General features: G+C 38.4%; 1 protein-coding gene and 1 long non-coding RNA gene across 16 annotated transcripts in view; both read left to right on the top strand.

Annotated features, from left to right (window-relative positions):
• Positions 1 to 20,268, top strand: part of RAD51B (RAD51 paralog B) — a 350,163-nt gene that overhangs the window by 76,556 nt on the left and 253,339 nt on the right. The gene's annotated exons all lie outside the window — the stretch shown is intronic.
• On the top strand, positions 13,349 to 20,236 carry LOC110402077. The gene is made up of 3 exons (XR_002440884.1): positions 13,349 to 14,219; positions 15,373 to 15,420; positions 17,725 to 20,236. It is a non-coding gene; the product is annotated as an uncharacterized LOC110402077 (long non-coding RNA).

Below are 20,268 nucleotides of genomic sequence, written 5' to 3'. Positions count from 1 at the left end.
TGCACTTGGTTCTGAACTCTGCCTGCACACAGTTGTCTCAGTGCTGTGCCTGAAAAGGTAGCAAGCATCAACTCCCGACTTACTGTTTGTCCAAGATACCCAGCCCAACATGAAGCAAGCAGCCTAGGCATTCTGCGCAGTGCCCTTACAGCACACAGATCCCTCTTGGGGAATTTGGGCTGCTCTCAGCCTGCGGGACTCTCAGTGAGAGCTCATCTCAGATTTACAAAAATGTGTTGCTTAAATCTAAGAGTTTACTCAAAAAGCAGTGTTATGACTGTTTGCTACTTTTTTTCCATTATCCTCAGGGAACAGTTTGTTATTGGAATCAAAAGAATGCAGATATATATGAGAGAGAAAATAAAAATCTGAGAGAGAAATAAAAATCACTTATTTTCTGTACGCTCACCTTCCAAATCTGTTTTTTCATCTCTTCAGTGCTAATTTTAGTCGCGGACCTGGGCTGCTGAAGGAATGCAGCTGATGCGGTGTCTTGCACCATCCTCCTCATCTCCACTGTTGCTGGATGTCCAGGATTGAGGTGTGAGGGAGACTTCATTCTGCAGGCCGTGCTGTTGGGATCAGAACTGCTGTATCCCATGAGCATATAAGTGTGTGCCCTGGAGAACTTTAGGTGGATAAACTTAATTTCTGACTTTTACCGGTCTATTAGACTATGAACAAATTACATAAACATCTTTTTGTATTCCACTTATCAGGCACTATGACTTTTACATCTGAACTGTTGGACTTTTCATCAGCTCAGGCATGCGTCAGGCTTCCCCATAGTGCTATGTCAAGCTCTTCTTAGAAGGTTTTGGTTTTGCAGCTTAGGTTTGTTTTATATCTAAGCCCAGGAAACAAATTCAGGCACTTTTCATTCTCATTTGTTTTTCAGTCTACTCTTGCTCACGCTACTTTTGCACTGCTTTCCAGGATCTTCTTTGCAAGATTTCCAAGTCATAAACGTACCTGCTAAAGAACTGAGTTTTATAGCGGCTTGGAGAAACCTCCATGTTATCAAGTTATACATAACATCAGATTATTCTTTTGTCCGAGCCTTGCAGTCCAGGTGCATGAGTATGAATGTGCCTTGCTTTTGTACTTGAAGAATGGACAAGAGGTGTTATGGTAATCATTTTGATTTTATTGTACTGATTGCTTCTAAACACATTTTACACTTCCTTTTGCCTTGTATTGTCACATTTCTTCTGTGACCATTGTCTGTTCATTTTGAAGTGGTGCTGTAAAGTACTGTCTTTCTTTAACTAGCATTTTGCCTTTTTATTTATCACTTGGGAGGCTGCTGTGACTAGTTTCAGACTAAAGCATAACATGCTTGTAATAAAGCTTGGCTGTATCTCTAAAGCCAGCAAAGATTACTTATTCAGTCATTCACACGCAGAACTTGAAATGATTTTGAGAGTTACATAACAATGAAGTGCAGCACAGCTGCTGGGAAGAGCTGGCTGGAGGTTGGTGTTAATAACTCGGATGTTATGCTGGGTGGGAGCAACTGGGGCGCTTAATCAAAAAGCCTGTTTTAACATTGCAGGATAACATCGACAGATAAGAATTTTTTAAAGAGAAACTGTAAACATTAAATTAGGTATCACAAACTAAGTTTTCTTTAAAATGCAAATAATAAAATTGAAAAATAACATCAGAGTCATTGAAGCTAACAGAATCCTACTGTACTTGAGTACTTTTTATTTTTTTAATACCATCACCTCCCTCATCTCCAATCTCTTTGGATTTTTTCCCTCTGGCTCTGTAACCACACCTGTTGTAAAAAGATGAATATTCAGGATTAATGAAGTGACCTCTCACATATTTTGATGTTTAAAAGGGATATCTCAACATATTTGCTTGATTAATGACTGATTTCCAAATGAAAATTATAGTAGCTTGGATCCTAGAGCTTAAACTCCTCACTGAAAATTAATTTTTAAAGGTTAAGGGACCACTAGCAGAATAGTTTCTTTGAGGCTCATTTTTGTCTTGGATAAAACGGGACACTGCCCTCCTCTTCGAAAAGTTAAGTATGAAATAGCTGTTAGCTGAATGTACTCTGTAACGCGATAGTGTATTTGCTATGAGGTCATCAAACTTTCTTGCTCCTTTGCATATCAGTCTGAAGTTTATTCTGCTCAGATCTAAAGTCTGCCAAAAATGTTTCATCTTGAAATATTTTTTCTAAATGATTTTGTTCTATGAAGTGGTGGTTTATATTAAGATAAGTAGAATTTGTCACTGTCACCTCATTTTTGCTGTACTTACTTGTGATAGAGAATGTAAAAATTACTTGCTACAGATATTTCATGGATGTCATGGTCAGAGTGGGTCAGTGAAGAGTGGTTGTGTTTTTTCTTGTCCAATTTCTGGTATTAGATTCACATTTGTAATTTGCTAGATAAGATATGCTTACATGAAAAATTATGAATATGAAGAAATGTTCACCTCACAAAATGAGTTACCGATTTCACTTCCTTTTCAGGTAGGTGTAGATATGCTTTTGCTACAGTTGGTTTGTATGTACTGACCAAAATTAATCTCCTGTGAAATATTTCACTAAAACAAGTAGGATTGTATGAAACTAAATTTGATCTCTTCAATGTGGTTGATTAATTAACTAATGCATTTCTCTGAGTAGAAAGAGTAGGTGAAATTAACGAAACTGTTCATTTTTTTAACTAAATTATCTTACAGTTAACCTTTATATTTGTCCAGCTCAACATATTTTCCATACTTTTCGTTAAGGCAGTGTTTTTATTACATAGCAAAGTGGGGGTGAGTAACTGCTTTCTGTTTGTTAGTTACTTGAGAAATTTGCAGTTCCTAAAGATAAAATGACTAGCCACTAGAAAGTGACTTCTGTTACCTCTCAAAATTAAGTCCAAGGTTCCTTCAGCCTCAGCACTTTTCATGTACAGATGTAGAAGCATGCTGGTATTTGTGAAGTTTTCTCGGGTGTTTTTTGAGCCCTGTGTTTTGAAAGCACTCAGGAAGAGCAATGCAATGATGCTGTTACTGAGATACTCATGGAAGAATGCACTGAACAAACAAATGTTTAAAAGGAATATGTCCAAAACTCAAGCTTTTCAGCCTTGTGTTTATTGTCATCCTCAGGCTCTTGGCTAATTTCTAATTGTGTGTAATGTCTCAAACCCAGGGCTCTAATTCAGAGGTAATTATCATATGATCAAGCTGTAGTTATTATTTGAGTGCAGACTTGGGAAATAAAAGCCAACAGCTGTGTTCCAGCTGCATTTCAGCTGCACTCCATTAAAAAATAGATGGGAGAAGCAGCAGCAGCGGCTTTTCAATGTTTTCCATCATTGCAGAGCTCAGTGCAGTTGCCTTATCGGGTTGCCCTGTGAAATATTTGTGATGTGTCTCTGGAGCCTAAATAAATAAAACAGGAAAAGAAAGTTCAATAAATAGATGGAAAGTCTGTAAGAAGTAGGCAGAACACACAAATGCATGTGTATGCATTTGGCTGTGCTGAACACATGAGATCAGCTATCAGTTCTTGCTAGACTTCTGAGTAGGGTGGATCAGAGGTTACTCAAGAGGTCACTTCCCTTAAATAAACCAAGTTCAAGACATATTCAGTGACTTCCTCTACACGACTTATTAAAAGCTGTCATATAATTGATATTTAGAAAAACAGATTTAAAGCTTTTACTAAGCTATGATTTTTCTAAAAGAATAGCATTGGGTTGCTAATGTCTGAAGTCAGATACCCCATTCCTTAGTCAAGAATGAAGTTCTTTATGTTTGATGTCTTTGGATGCATGTGTATTTACTCTTAATACAGAGCTGTGAGTTTAAAACAGATCATGTTAAAAGTAAAAGCAAAGCTGAAAGTTGGAACTGTAACTGATCACTCTATAAAAATGAAGAAAACACAAGTTCTGCAGATCAGAGATGAGATGCTGACAAGCAGCCTGGGCCATTTAACTTGCTTCAAGTTAGAAGTATGTGACCATCATAGGGATAATGCTTTTCAAAACCTGCTAACTGATTCAGGAGCTAAAATTCCACTGTTGTATGGGGTTGTATGTTAAGGCAATGTCCTGTAGGCTGTAGTTGTTTTGATGCAAAGTTTTCTAATGCTCTCTGGTATAGTTTGCTGTGTTTTTCTTTAGGTCATTTAAAGATTATCAATGTGTATTTGTATTTCAACTGAATTAAAAAAAAAAGATTGCTATGCCCTCTGCCCACTAATTAAACCTGAATCCAGACACACAGTGCAATTGAAAGCTCTTTTGCTTTGAGAACTGGATGAAGCATATGTGGTTTGAGCATTTTTGTGAGAAGTATCAGATGTTTGATTTCAGAATTATGAACTGAACTACTTGTGAGTTGATATTACAGAACTGCTGTTTCTCAATTTTCACTCCAGTGAAAATAATCTGTTTTCTAGTGAAAATAAAGAAGGCATTCCTTTGTGCTGCTATCATGTAGGAGAAGAGAGCAGTCTGGAAAAAGTAGGAACACTGTGGTTCAGCTCTGGAATGTGAATCATTGTGCATCTAATTTTTCTTTTTGTACCATGTAATTTGTCATCAAAACTGCAAAGGCTTGAGTCAATGAATGACACAGCTAGTCATCTAATCTTCTAATGCCAACTAGAACTGGTGTACATTATGTGAACACAGGACTTCTATAAAGAAATGTTACTCACTGAAATCCAAGCACAATAGCATGAGCATGTGCTTTCAGGTTAGGGAACAAGTGAACTATGTTGGTAAGGAAGTATCTGGCTGATAGTCTTGAGCAACTTTGAACTTTGAGTGAGGTTGATGAATAACATCCACAAGCAACACGCGCAATATCCTGACAGGGTTCATGGCAGCTGAACTGGCCATCTCTGTGACTTTCTTTGGTGGATATTGCAAGATGCATCTTCTGTGGTGCTCATGGGTGAAAAAAAAACACGATACAGCTGAAGTTGTCCCATTTGTTTCTTTGCTAGGTGCCCCTAAGTCCTACTTGTTAACACAGAGTAGTATGACACCTAGCAATATCTTGTCTCGAGCAAGAGAAGTATTGGAAGCTAATTTGTGATTGACCTATCTGTCTTTCTCATACTAATTGTTTCCAGTCCAAAAGCTAATTATTAGAAACATTGTGCTGAATTCTAGTTTATTTCCACAAGAACAGAGATCTAGCTCTGTGCTAACAAATATTTTTCTGCTGGATTTTCTTTGTTTATAGTAATAGATGTTTCAATGCAAGTGAATAGAATGGGTTTTTGATTGCTTTGTCTGTGAGAGCAATGCCATGCCTTTTCTCCTCAATAAACTGTCTTCTGAATGTCACCCAGAGAAGAGAGTTAGTGATGGAGGGAACTTCCTCATCCAGGCATTTCACAAACCAACCAGGGGTGAGGCGTTACTAGACCCGTCACTCACCAGTGCAGAGAAGGTCATTAAAGAGGCTAAGATTGGAAGCAGTCTAGGCTGTAGTGACTATGCTGTGGTTGAGTTTGTGATCTCAAGGAATATGAGCCTGGCAAAGAGCAGAGTCAGTCGGAACCCTGAACTTCAGGAGAATGAGCTTTCAGCTCTTTAAGGAATTATTGGATGAGATCCCCTGGGAAACTGTTCTTAAAGATAAAGGAGTAAAGAAGAGCTGGCAGCTCTTTAAAGATGTCTTTCTGAGAGCATAAGAGCTCTCCATCTTCCAGTGTAAGAAATGAAGCAGAAGAGGCACAGGAAACTGGCATGGCTGAACAAGGACCTGCTGGTTAAACTGAGGGATAAAAAGGAGGGATAAGTACAGGCAGTGGAAGCAGGGGCGTGTGGCCAGGGAAGAATACAGGGATGTCATCTGGTTGTGCAGAGGTAGCATCAGGAAAGCCAAGATGCAGATGGAACTGAACTTGATGAGGGATGTGAAAAACAACAAGAAAGTATTCCACAGGTACATTGGTCAGAAGAGACAGGCCAAGGAGAATGTAACCCCTCTGATAAACAAAAAATGAACTGGCTTTAGACATGGAAAAGGCTGAGGTACTCAGCAAGTTCTTTGCCTTGGTCTTCACTGGCTGTCAGGCTTCTCATGCTTCTCACATCCCTGAACCTTTAGGCAGGGGTCTGGAGAGCAAAATCCTTTCCAGTGTAAGAGCGGAGCAAGTCAGAGACTGCCTCGTGAGGCTGAATGTGTGCTAGTCTATGGGGCCAGATGACATGCATCCCAGGGTCCTGAAGGAACTGGTTGATGTGGTGGCCAGGCCACTCTCCATCATATTTGAAAAGTCATGGCTATCAGGCAGTCTCCTGGTGACTGGAAATAGTGAAACATCACTCCCATTTTCAAGAAAGGAAGAAAGAAAGACCCATGGAACTACAGGCTGGTGACCCTCACTTCTGTGCCTGGGAAGATCATGGAGCAGATCTGGAAGCTAAGTTAGTGCACACGTGAGATGAGAAAATGATCTGAGGCAACCAGCTCGGCTTCACCAGGTGCATATCATGCCTGACTAATCTCATGGTCTTCTATGATGGAGCAATGGCATTGATGGACAAAGGAAGGGCAGCTGATGTTGTCTGACAGTGAAAGGCCTTTGGCATGGTCCCACACCACATCCTTGTCTCTGAATTGGAGAGATATGGATTTGAAGGCTGGAATATTCAGTGAATAAAGACTGGTTGATTGGTTGCAACCAAAAGGGTTGTGGTCAGTGCGTCTGTGCCCAGGTGGAGGTTGGCCATGAGTGGTGTTCCCCAGGTTTCCATCTTGGAACTGGTGTTCTTCAACATCTTTGTCAATGATATAGACAGTGGGATCAAGTGCACCCTCAGCAAGTTTGCTGTTGACACTAAGCTGAGTGGTGCAGCTGACACAATAGAGGGGAAGGATGACACCCAGAGGGACCTGAATGGGCTTGAAAAGTGGGACCATCTGAACCTAATGAGATTCAATTAGGCCAGGTTCAGGGTACTGCACTTGGGTTGAGGCAATCCCAGATTGTACAGTACAGTCTAGGAGAAGAGCTCATCAAGAGCAGCCTTGCTGAGAAACACTTGGGAGTTCTGGTGCATGAGAAGCTTCATGTGAACCAGCAATGTGCTCTTGCAGCCTGGCAGGCCAACAGTATCCTGGGCTGCATCAACAAAGGGATTGCCAGCAGGGTGAGGGAGGTGATTGTTCCCTCTACTCTGCCCTCATGAGGCCTCATCTGGATAAAAGGGACAGCTGAAGATTCTTTAAAGTAGTTGGGTGCTGTGTTTTTTGATAGCATGGTCTAGATACTATTTTCAAATATGATTCAGGCCAATATCCTCAAATCTTTTAAAGTCAGTAGGATGTTGCAAATTAATACTTAGGCCAGTTTTGAAGAGTTGAATTCTTTGGTCACTTGTGTTGCTGAGTAGAACAATGTTTGTGTTACCTCAGGAAATTTGTTCTGAAAAGCCTGGCAATTTGAGCCAAGTCTATCAGTCTCGTGGAAGTCTATTGTAGAAAGTATCTTTAGTGACAAACTAACACTGGAATTATAGTACAGCCCTCAAAATCTGGTCTAAAGTTCATACTTGTTGGATGCAATGCCTTTCGTCATCTGAGGTGGTTTGTCCTTTTTGAAGGCTCATGCATTTTTCATGACAGGTTAGCTGAAAAGCAGGAGCGGCCAGTCTGACCTGAAAGAACACATCTTGTTGTTTGGGGTATTCACTTCAGTGAATACGTTGCAGAACATTTTCCAGCTGCTACTCACAAAAGGAAAATTATCAGGGTCTGTTAAGAAGGCAGAGTTGTTTTCTAAACCACTGAACTCTGTGCTCTGATACCAAGTAGATGATTATACAGCTTGTTGTTAATAGAAACAACTCCAATATGGCAAATTTGCAGTGTGAAGGTTGAAAATTCCTTAACGTTATTCAGATCTAATGTGACAGGACAGCTTGTAGTTTGAAAGGATGCAATTGGGTCTGACTTGCTGTCTCCAAAGCTGTGATTTCAGTAGAATCACTGCAGGTTTGGGGAAAGTATGTGATGACCAACAGGCCAATATAGGCGTTGGTTACGTTTTTGTCTGCTCATTGGCTACTGCAGAATTACTGTGCGTGGAATCTTTGATGTACAATCTAATCCATGTAGTCTTGTCAATATAATTTATCTTAATTTCTCATCTTGCATTGTCATCTTTATGCTTATTTTTTGCATTTCATTTTTTATTAGAATGGAAACTTATGGATGGCTCCCTTTTGATAGAAGTGCTCAAAAATCAGTAACAGCAGAAAGTGATCTTTCTTTAACATCTAGACAATTACATTCTTCATTTCAGATCTTGTATGCTCCAATAAAGTTTATCCCTTTTGTCTGAGCCCAGATCCGGGCCTCCAAAACTGTTCTTTGATATCAGCACATGTAACAGCTGGACTGTAAGGTCCTGCCTTCAAAAGTCAAATCAGCATTTAGGAAGGAATCCAGTTCCTTAAAGATTGTCCCTTATTATCACATGACAATATCCAGTTTTGCACTGAATGCATTTGAAATGAATGAGCAACTACCACAAAAGATGACAGAATTCAAATTGTTGGGATAGGCAAGGTGAAAAAACAGTAAAGCTCCACATACTACTTAACAGTCTTGTATAGCTGAAATAGCTGCTTTTACTCAGAAGAGCCCTTGTCACATTGGATGTAGCGGATGTTGTTATGGGGTTAAAATGATGTCTAAGCTGTCTTTTTTCCACAGCCTTGTTATTTAGTGCAGCGCTGATTCACTTTAAAAGATGCTTAAAATACTTACATGTGGGTGAGTGGACACTGATAGCTAACAGATTTTGTTGTTGTTGTTGGCAACACTGGATAATTTTTAAAGTCAATACAGCTTAAATGCCAAAATTTTTGAAGAGATTGCTGTTGGGCTGGAATGATTTCGAGACAATTCCATGAGGACTGAGACTGGAGTTAAGGAATATTTCAGACTTCTGTGCAGAACGAGTGTCAGGCACTGTTCTGTACAAAATAGGTATTTGAACTTGAGGCTTAATAGCGGGAAGTGACTTGATTTAAAAGCAGAGATGGGCTTGGCAAATATCTGAAGCTGAAATACGAAGGAGTGGGCCAGTACATAGATCAGCACTAGGGCATTTTTCAGTGCACTAATTCAAGAAAAGGGATTTTGGAGTCTGGTTTGACAGAGCTAGGAAGAAAAAAAGGGTCAAAAGAGAGAAAAAGGTGCAGATACTTCTCTATCTTCTGTAGTCTTTTTCATGTATTCTGTCCTTCAGTTGCTGTTTAAAAACATCAAAAAAGCCACCAGATTATTTTTTTTGTAACAGGCTTTTTCCTTCCAGTGTTAGCAGGCCACATGACATAGTATCCTAGAGATAGCTGTGTTTTTTTGTTTGTGTGAAAGAATCACAAAAACTAAAAGCAAAGATTCTTTAAAAAAAAAACAAACAAGAAGCCTGTTTTTAACTGTCTGTGGTATGTGAAATAAGTTGGGGAGAATGAAAAAGTTTTCAGTGAAGATAATGTTTTCCATTTATCTGCCTTTCTTTAATATCTTTTTGAAGAGTAAGAGACTTCATTGTCACAGGGATGGAAATTAGAATTGTGAACGCTTTATGTAGCAGATGTCGTTAAATGAGCTGCTTTGTAAATTTGCTATAAAATTTTATTGCATCTTGAAAGTTTATGACAGCAGTGGATGTATAACTAAGAAAGAGCAGCCAAGCTTTCTGTTGAGTGTTGTTTTGCTTAGTCTGCAATAATTCTGCATTTGTGGGAGGAACCCAGTACTCTCCGTCCCCACTCCCAATTGGGAGAAAGGTGCCTTTATCACATAGTATTTGGGTTTGCTCACGTTGCAAATATTGCACAATGTCAACACAGCTTTTTGTTTTACTGAAAAGTGCTGAGGAGAAAAACTGGAGTAGTTGCTCTAGTAATCTCTGGTAAACTTTAACGCTCTCAGAGCACTGGACAGCACTGAATAGTGAAGGAACAGCAGCCAGTGAGACACTGCAGTTGTGGGCCATCTCAAAGAAGTGCTGCTGGACAACAGCCCCTGACCTTGCAGAAATCTAGTCTGCTTTTATGAATGGTTTTTGATATTCAGTTTGTAATGTTTTAGTCCATGAGTAGCTCTTTACTTGTCTGCCTTTCTGAAAAGATGACTTAACAGGAGAGCTGGAGACTTTATGTTATACTTTTGGAAAGCATTATCTCAAAGGTTTGGGTGTAAGCTGCTGTATTACCCAGAGCTCATCCTACAGAGTGTTGTGGCTTTCCTCAGGTATTGCTTCTCTTCTCTTTGTTTCCTTGAGATCCTGATGGCATAGGCAGACCACTGCAGCATTTTTAGGTGGAATAGTGCAAGAAATTGCCCCCATGTTGCTTGTTATTATCATTAACTTGGCAAACAAATTGCGTAAGTACCCTTTGGACTGTTCACCAGCAAGTTGTCTGGACTGGCTTAACATAGATAGCACATGCGAGTTTGCACTGAAGGAGACAAAGAGTTCTTAGACCACCTGATCTTTTAAATCCACTGTAGAGGTATAATGACCACTGACAGAGGTCAAACTGCTTTCCTTTTCCAAAAGATGGGATTTGTCTTTGTCCTAAGTTAACACTGACCTGTGCTATTTCTGACTTGTGAATGGAGTGTAAAATAGCACAGTGAAAACTAATTCTGCTGTCATTCGTTTCTCTGCACCCATCATGTAAAGAAGAATTTTTTCTGAGTTGTTGGGTAACTCTTATTATATAAGGAGTTTACTCTGAGTATTGAAAGCCACGTTATATTTTTAATTACAAACAGTATTTTTATGGATTAGTAGAATTTAAAAGGCACAGTTTATTTGTTTGTAGATATTTGGAAGAGGGATTACTGCTTATGTAGCTGAAGTTGAACTGTGATCTGCCCTGGGGAGAACTTGGGTAAAAACCAAATATTTCATGGGATTTTGTAAGAGAATTGGGATGACCTCACCCTGCTGCACAGGACAGCGTTGTTGTGCCAGGTGATGTTATTGACTGCTCTTCATGGGGCTGCTAGGGCAGCTCTGTGTGTGTTTGAAGTATTCACATGTCTTCCATCCCATCTAACAGACTGATTTGACAACTATTAGGGAAATATAATGAACTTTTTTATCACCACTTGCTTTGTTCTTTGATTCTATCTGGTGAGGTTTGTCTTTTCAAATTAATGATGAGGCTACATGTGATTGTATAGTTTGGCAGCAAGCTTTTTCTCCTGTGACATTTTGCTCACAAAATTAAAATAAACTTGCATTTAAAGAATTCAGATAATTTTCCACCGTTGTGTGCCTAGCAGTGGCTCCACAATACTACAGTGTATTACTTCTTTTCCCCTTTAGTACCTTTTTGTCTTCTTTTCTTGCCAGCTATCCCTTCTGATGCTGAAAAGCTCAGTTCTGGAAGCTGGTTGGTGATGGTTAGCTTGCAAAATTTGTTTCCTTGGAGGAAAGAATGCAATGCGAAACACAGTGGTCATTTCTGAGCTGGTAAGAAAGTCTGTTAGCATGTGTGATACAAGGAAATAACCATTTGAGGAATTTTGAGCACTCTTAACTTTGTATTAAGAAACTTCACAAACATGCTTTCTTCAATATATTCAGGACACTTGGGTTGGATATTACTGTTATGTGCAGTATGGATAATCTCTGTGAGACCTGCTGCAGACCTCTTCCAAGAATTTTTCTCTGTCCTCCCTCTTTAGCACTTGTTAAAAATGTTCTGCTTTCGCATTTTAATTGCTATATTTTGTAGCAATGTGTTTGAAAGAGTTTATTTTTGACTTTTTCCTTAGGACGTTATCTTTGGTACTGCCTTCTTGCATTAAGTATTCATGTCTTTCAAGGCTCTACCCTTTCCACTGTCTATTTCTGTGATCCTGTGATATTTTCCTCTTAAAAGTTAACTGCTCTTTTAAGACTGAGAACTTCTAGGTCTGTCATGTGCTATTTCACCTTGAATCTGGAACTGTTCCTGAACCTTGTACTCAGAAGTGGTGTGGTCTTTAAATCCTTATTTCTTTTCCTTTCCACGGTTTCATGCATGGAAGGTGAATACCTGACAGCATTTGGGAGGTTATTTCTGAGAAAGAGTCTGTTAGTGATTCTCAGCTGAAAAATGAACATCTGAAATGCATGGCATATTGATCTGGCTCCTTCCTAGCATTAAAACTGTGCTGAATGAAACTGGGAAACTAAAAAGCTACACAAGGGTTAACTTTGGTTATTTCTGATCAGAAGTTCAGTGTTGCAGAGCTACTCTACCAAATATGTCTGGCGGAATGTGATGTTGGTCTTAGTTGTTGTTAGCCTTTCCTTCATGTATAGTATATTTCATTCTGGGAGGGATTTACTGTCAACCATAAGCTTGTTTTTCTGCATGACATTGTGAAATAAAACGGTTCAGATCAATAATTACAGTTCTGTTACTTCTGAAAGAGCCCATGTTGCCCAGCTGCACTGCAACAGTGCAGCTCCTTGTGTTTCAGAAAGTGATTCACAAGCATTTTATCTGTCAAGGAACCTACAAGGTTTGTTTTGTTTCTTTCAAGAGTTTTAACTTCTTTCAGAGTTAAAACTTGCATAATATGCCATGCTGCTGGCCATCTCTAGACTTCTTGTACTCTTTTTCAGAAACCTTCCAGTGTGAGTATTATGTTATAATTCTGGACTTTAATAGCAGTATCATAACAGTTTTTCCCCGTCAAGTGATACAGTTGCTTATACCATGGAATACACGTACATGACAGCTTTTGGTACAATTTTTAGGCCTTTGTAGTTGAGTGTGTGATCTTAGCTCTCAGTAATTTCATACCTTGGATTCAGTTACTATTCTGTATGTCCATTTCCTGTGTCCATGCTTGCCCACTTTAAAAGTTGTACTTTCAAGTAGACAATTTACGTGCAAATGTTAGTAATTCAGGACTGTTCTGAATCTTTTTTCTCTCCTTACTTTGTTTAATTCTAATTTTTCCTTATTATTTCTATCAATTTCTGCTTTGTTTAGTATTATTCTAAACCTCTGCAAAGCTTGTGTTGTTCCAACCCTGAGATTTATGAATTCTGACAGAATTTAAGGATTGGATTTTCATGTGGTCTCTGTAAGGCAGTGCAGACACGTGTAAGGTAAAAACAACCAGAGGCCGAACCTTGCATTATCATAAATACAAGATGGACTGAGAAGCTGTCACACACAGCTGCTTTTTGTTTTGTTTGGTTTGGTTTTTTAATTTTCTATCCAGACTGCTCTGTGCTTTTACTGTAAACTGCGGCGTTCTGTGAAATTCAGTGCTCAACCCCAGAGCCAGAGGAGGTAATGTGTGTTTTCAAATCGCTGGACATGAAAGGCATGGTAGAAAGGAAAATTGCTATTGTGCTTTCAACTTGTGTAATTAACTTCTCTTTAGGGAAGCAGAGCAAGATAAGAAAATAGTTTGACCTCAGCAGAACTTAGGCACAGGAACATATGTCTCACTAGTCAGCACTACCCCCAAACACAAATATTTCAAGGTGGGGCAAGCAGGGCAATAGCAACTGAACTGTGCCATTCTGTCCTCCTCTGCTTGAGAGAGGCAGTGTATTTATTGAAGGAAATGGCTCTGCTGAACTAGTGCTGGTGCTGTTCCAAGCCCATTGGTGATTACCTTTTCCATGGGGATTGAAATGAATGCATTATATTTTAAAATAAGCTTATTAACTGCTGCTGCTATTCAGAATTTCTGTCTGTTAGTTGTTTGTTCAGCTGGACATACAGCTTCTGTCTTAACTGCACAGAGAGGCACTAGATCAGGTTTAAGTTGGCTTAGGTTCTCCTCCCGTTTTTCCCCCTCATATTAGTGAGCTTATTTTCTTTCTAATCTTCAACTCTGTAGTGCATAAAGGATGTCTATAAATACTAACCCTAAATATAAAATGAATCGACATTTATTCTGCATGACTGGGAAAGAAATAATGTATTAATTACTGAGATCCAGGAATTGCTTCTAAATTTCTGACTATTTAACCCAGACCTCAAAAAGCTGCTGGGCTAGAGCCAGCTGGTGTGTATTTGGAGAGGAGAGGGAGCAGCAGGGAGGAAAAGATCAAAAAGAGGAAGTCATCTACAGGGTCAAAATCATCCAGGTTGGATCTGGAATCTGATTCAAATCTAACTTTCCTCAAACCATGAGGGAAATGACCTAAGACTGCATTTCAAGTGAACAGGCTTGGACTTCTAAAGGTGAGACCACTGTAACATTCAAATCTGAAATCAGAAATGCATCAAAAATAGTACAGTTAGAAACTAACTTTTACGTTTTGGTTCATGGGCATCTCTGATTTCATCATTCTTTACTGCAGCAAGATAGTAATAATCCATACTGAGGTACGCATGGTGTTCCAGGCTGCTTGAGCTGTGCAGATCTAGTCTGTGAAAGCAGGTGATTTCATCAAAGAACTGTATTTATAAGTATATGGCATGTTTCATGGAGAAAAAGTTGCTGTCTGCAAGAAGGAATAAATTGCTGTCAGTTGCTTATAACTAAATAAATAACTTGTAGGTACGGCTCTATATATTCAGCCAGTGTGTTTCTTCTAGCTTCCCATCACTCTCCTCTGGTTTCAGGCAAAGGGATAGGATTCTTTAGTGATGGTATGTGATGAATAAATCACATAAATAATAAGAAGGATGGAGAAGGTCTGAAGTGTACACAAACTAGTTCTAGTTCCAGTTTAAAATAAATTTGCAACTCTGTAGATTCCTAGTGTAAACAAAGTCAAGTACATATAGTGGGAACTGTTGCTTTCTGAACATGCTGTAAAGGCAGCTAATCAAAACTCGAGTTACAGGAATTTTACAGTGTTTGCACCCCATTGTCTTGTGGTCCTGAGTACAGTATTTAAGATCTGTTTCTTAAAGAAATAATGAATGAGAATCTCATTGCTACAACTTTCTCAGCAGATGATCATGGTCATGTTTGTCTTCCTGACCTAAAGATTTGTGCTTCTAATGAATATGCATTTTTTAAATCAAATTGCATGACATGGTAGCATTAGGAACAACAAAAGATTAGGAATTCCTTCATTTTATAATGTACACATTAGATTCCTCAGGGGATAGCTTTCCCAGTTAGGTTTGTGTTTCAACTGTGAATCAGTTGTGTGAAGTTTATGTGCCCTAGTGTGAAAGAACAGAAGGAAGCAACTCTAATTACATTTTATGGATCATACAGTAGTTTCCTGTTTAGTTAAGTATATTGTTTACAGTCTGAGTCCTCAGCGTAAGATCTGAATACCACAAAATTGTTTTAATTGAAAACCTAAGAACAGACATCTTAGACACTGTTAAAAACTGTTTTTTGTTGGTTCTGGACTCTTGTTCTTCTGTGTTCTAGTGAACTGATTTATGAAGAGACTGGATAGTTGTGAAAGCTGAATTGCACGTAAGTTACAGTATGCAGGAAAAATGCTAATAAGACAACAGCACTCTCAATGTATTTATATGTTTTGCTATTGGAGTACCATTAAATGTAACAAAACAATATTAATTGTTTATTCATGGAGTGTCATGACAGTTGAAGAGAGTACCGCTGTCTTCTGAAAGGACATTTTATAAAGTATAAAACTAGTAAATTTTTGCATGCAAATCACTAATTTCTTCACTACTCTCAAAAGTCCACTGGGTCTTCATCAGTGTCCTTCAATGATTTCCAGATTTTTGGAGAGCCATCAACTTCCCTTTCGATTTGATTTCCTATTTCCTTTTGAGTTGTCTTCATTTGAATGGCAGGTGTCTTTACCTTAATAACTTTATGGTCCCTTACACGTTCGGTAAGATAACTGTACATTAATTTTTCTCTACTCCCAAAACAGCAGCTCTCGATGCCTGTATCCTTAGTACTGATGGCCAAGTATTACCCTTTTCTTGTCTTTCAGCATCTGTAAATTTGCAAAACTACCACATCCTGGTCATGTAGGTAAAGATTTAATAAACTCACCTGATTGATAACTATTACCAAAAATATACCTAGTTTATTCTTTTACCCATTTTTACAGTTAAAGAAACAAAAGACAGAGAAACATAATGAGTGACTGTGTTCCAAGTGAGAAAATTCTTCTTTACTGGAAAACAATGATTTATATTAATAAGCATGTAACAGTTTTTGGCACAGTTTTTTAACATAAGTACTGCTTTTCTAATTGGCAGTAAATTAAATTAAGTTCCTCATTTTGAATCATGTTTTGCCTGTGACGGTAACTGGTGAGCGATCTCCCTATCCTTACCACAAGCTTTTTCATCCACAAGATATTTCATCTTTCTTACTCCCCTGTGCAGTTGAGAAGAGGGAGTGAGAGTGTGACTGGGGGAGCACCTGAAGACCAGCCAAGGTTAACTTGCCACAGTGGGATATTGCATTGATGTTTAACACGGGCCAAATATTTATAGATAATTACTCAATTGTCTAAACAAGATGCATGCACCAGGTTGGTCTACATTATACGTGTATGTGAAACATTGTTACAAAGCTGATGCTGTCATCTTCTGTTTCTGGAAATATGAGAACTACCAGAAATAACCTCTTTGTTAGTGTAAGGCATCATTTTTCTTACAGGACAAGTAATCAGAACCCGAGCATCTTGAGGAGGGAATGCTCAAACTAGCTGTAACAGTCCAAAAATAAAAGCTGGAGTAGAGGATGATTGGACTAGGATATGACAGGGAAGAGGGAAGGTGCAGACTAAGTGCAAAGGAAAAGCAGGTCTGGAACAAGGCCTGCAAGATACTCAGCTTTTATAGTAGCTAATGTTTGTGATCTTTAAGCCCTTCTTAATAATTAATTAAGATTAGTAGCATACATGGAACTTGAGTTCAAAACTCTTGTTCTACTTTACTACTGCTAAATATTTCCATGGCTACCGTCTGCATGCTTTATTTAGAATTTAGGATGCATTTAAGATGCATTTAGGATGATATCTATCATGGTGTTCTGGTTTTCCCTCAGTCTTTAGGGTGTAGCTCCATACTTTATTTCCTACAAACAGCATGACACCTGCTCTGAAGATTGTTCCCACCCCCATGGGGTTTTATTCAAGGCTGTACAATCTGTGTGTTTCTCTAGCAGTTGACTTTTCATGGTGTCTTAATGGGAGTGGAATATTTTAATCAGCATTTTAGAAAAACAAACAGATGAGAGAGAGACATAAGGCAGGTAAGACATACTAATTTTGAAAAATGAGTTCATTCCGTTTTGAAATGCCTCAGCCTGTGAATTAATGAAGGTGAGGATAATTTGTGGACAGGAAAGAGAAAAAAATAAGGAAGCATACTGCACTGGATACAGGGATGACAGAATCAGAGCTGCACACATAATCCTGACATTCCCAAACTTTTTTACTTGACTCTAAAAGTGTGAGAACGTTGCTCTGATGATATTGAATATTTTCAAATAGGACATAAAGCATTATGATATTTATTTTTAAACTTAAATAATAATACTTTTTGGAGGTATGATACCATCAACATATCAGAACTGAATTTATCTGTTACTGTTGAAACTGGATATATTAGTATTAAACATTGAGGTATCTCATATGATCTGTATCCTTAAAGGCTTAAAGAATTGTGTTTTCATTGTGTTCTGACAACTCCAGCTTCCATCAAAAGAGTTGAGAAACAAAAATAATAATTTCTAACTTGCAAGGAACCAGTCAGAAATTCCAGGTAAATTCTTCTTTATTTTACTCAGCTGCACTGCAGGTGTAGAGGATTTTGGCCAGAGTTGCAGTTCTTGGAGACCACGGTCATTACTGAAGGTCCTGGGCACACATTTCTGTTGGAATGCAACTGATGTCATGGAAAAACAGGACCTTCCTGGTAACTCTTAACAACCAGAAGTATAGTAAACAGTAAATGTTACCTCCATCAAGATACTGGACTTTAAAGAGACTTAATGGGATGGTGTCCATGTGCCAAGAAACATAAACTTTTACTGATTTAACTACAGTTTTCGTAAAAGCACTAGCCTGCTGCTGAGGTTTAGCTATGATTTTGATATGCCTAATAAAACTAGAAATAGTTCTGTTTAAATCTTCAAATAGCCTGAATTTACTGTTCTTTCCATCGCCTAACAGTTTTACGGTCTTTCACATTAGAAATCAGTAATGGTATGTTAGTTACAAGGGAAATAGCACTGTAATTTTCATGATTTGCAAAACACCGTTTCTTTCCAAGGTGTATTTTTCCTCTAATTAAATGAATGAACTGATTTTTTTTCATACAGAGCTGTGTAGAAGTGTAGAACCGTTCAACTCCATTTTTTGTTTTTAAAAAGTTTGTTCTCAGCTTAAAACTGTTTTGCTCCTGTAGTGTTACTCATGACTTATGGGACAATTTAGGAGTTTGCCATCTGAGGAGCATTCATTTATTTACAAGATTTGTATTGTTTACTTTTTTTATCTGTTGATTGAAAACCACACTGCTTTGACCTTGCAGTATAAAGCTTTACTTTTCTTTTTAAACAGACACAAAGGAGTGGAGAAAGTTGAATAGCCCAAATCATACCAACACGTTGTCTTTTTGAGAGCACCAGTGTAGCTCTTAGTACACTTTTTAACGACCAAATTGACTACGAGATACTGTATGCACATCTGGTACCTTTTGGTTTAAATCTTGAGATTGTTTTCAGTTCTTTTGTGGTTCTAGAGGGGACATACATTAAGTATTGTCACTTAACGATACTTTTGGAGGACAGAACTAATGTTTTTTTATTGGCTTCAAGCCATGCTTTCCTTGCACTTAGATGAGGACCTGAAACAACTTCCTGTAGTATAACAGTGCTGTAGGACCAGTTTTGCACTTGATTTGCATTGGACTTGGTATTCCTTAAGATAACTGCAAACAGGACTCTAAATATAGGAACAGGAGGCTTAAAAATAAATAAAATTGTAGGGAAACATTTGGGAAATATCCAGCCACTGTACATAGGGTTTGATCACGTCTCAGGACAGTATGAGAAATGAAGGTTTTCTTCTCTGGTTTTCTGAGTTTCTTGATTTCCACTTGAGTGTCCAGCTCTTTTTTGAGAAAGGGTGTCATAGTGCATTCACTGATATCTTAATGATCAGCTTCGTGAGTCAGCTTATGTTTGCCAACATTTATCTAGTGAGATCAGAGCTGCTGTCTGTGATAAGGCCAAAATACTGCTGATTCAGTGATCTGGTACCTTGAGTCTTCCCACCATCCTAGAAGAAAATGTTCTGTGATCCACTGCAAATCTCTGTGCCTCCTCTTTTTATTAGAATTAGGTTATCTGATTCTAGTTGTGACAACATAAATGTCTATTTCTAGTTGTTGTGTCTAACAAGAACATTAGTAATCCATTCTGTAACCTTTTTTTTTTTGTCACTGCTGTGTACTCCAATAGCTTGTAAGTCATAGCAACGTAGTGCATCCCGCTTAACCCGCTGGAGTTTAAAGCACAACAATTTTTGAAATTAAGAGAAAACTGACATTTTGGGGTAGAAGAAGGAGAATGATGAAGCCATTTCTGGTAGATTTATTTGTTTTAAAACAGTAGCTGTTCAAGTTGTTTAAAAGTTAGAAATATTAGAACTAGACCTAACATTATTGAGCAATCTATGAGCAGAACAGTGAAATTATATAAATAAATAGGAAAAAAAAGCCATTTCTTCCATAGAATCTTCTAGAGTCCAAACTACGTGGACCTCCCTTACTTGTGTAGGCCTGTGTCACATTCAGTTCTGAACAGAGACAAAAGTTGTATATTTTATGACCTAGAAAAGACAGAGAGAAATATATTTTAGATCTTCTGATCATCTGAACAGCATTCTTCTTTTAAATCACTGGGAGAAGGAGAACAGAGAAATCCAGGAAGAAGCTTAAGAATCAGCTGGGCTTTCCAAAGGTGGCTTCAATGCTAGCAGTCAGCACTGTGGGTCTCTCTTTATTTAACCTCTGATAGGCAAGGCCTGCAATTTCACTTTTTACTTAAGAGTTTTTTTTTTTCTGAAGTTCAGGTGCTTTCTGGGCAGTCTGTGGAACTTGTTGGTTATTGTATCCTTACAATTGCATTTGCTTAAATACCTGGAAAGGGCTGTGTTCACAGCATTGAAATCGATTATCACTGGCTAGAAAAACTTTGGAGCCTCCCAAAAGACTCTTAATTTAGATTAGGAATTGTACTGAATGCTATTCTCTTTTTTTTTTTTAGTGGTGTTATTGAAAACTGCTGCTGATCTCCTGGCTAGATGCTGTACAAGCCTCTGTACAA

Source organism: Numida meleagris, chromosome 6 (assembly GCF_002078875.1).
Source record: "Numida meleagris isolate 19003 breed g44 Domestic line chromosome 6, NumMel1.0, whole genome shotgun sequence".
NCBI classification, from domain to species: domain Eukaryota; kingdom Metazoa; phylum Chordata; class Aves; order Galliformes; family Numididae; genus Numida; species Numida meleagris.
Note: the sequence above shows the minus strand (reverse complement) of the source record. Positions and strands in the feature narration are given on the sequence as shown.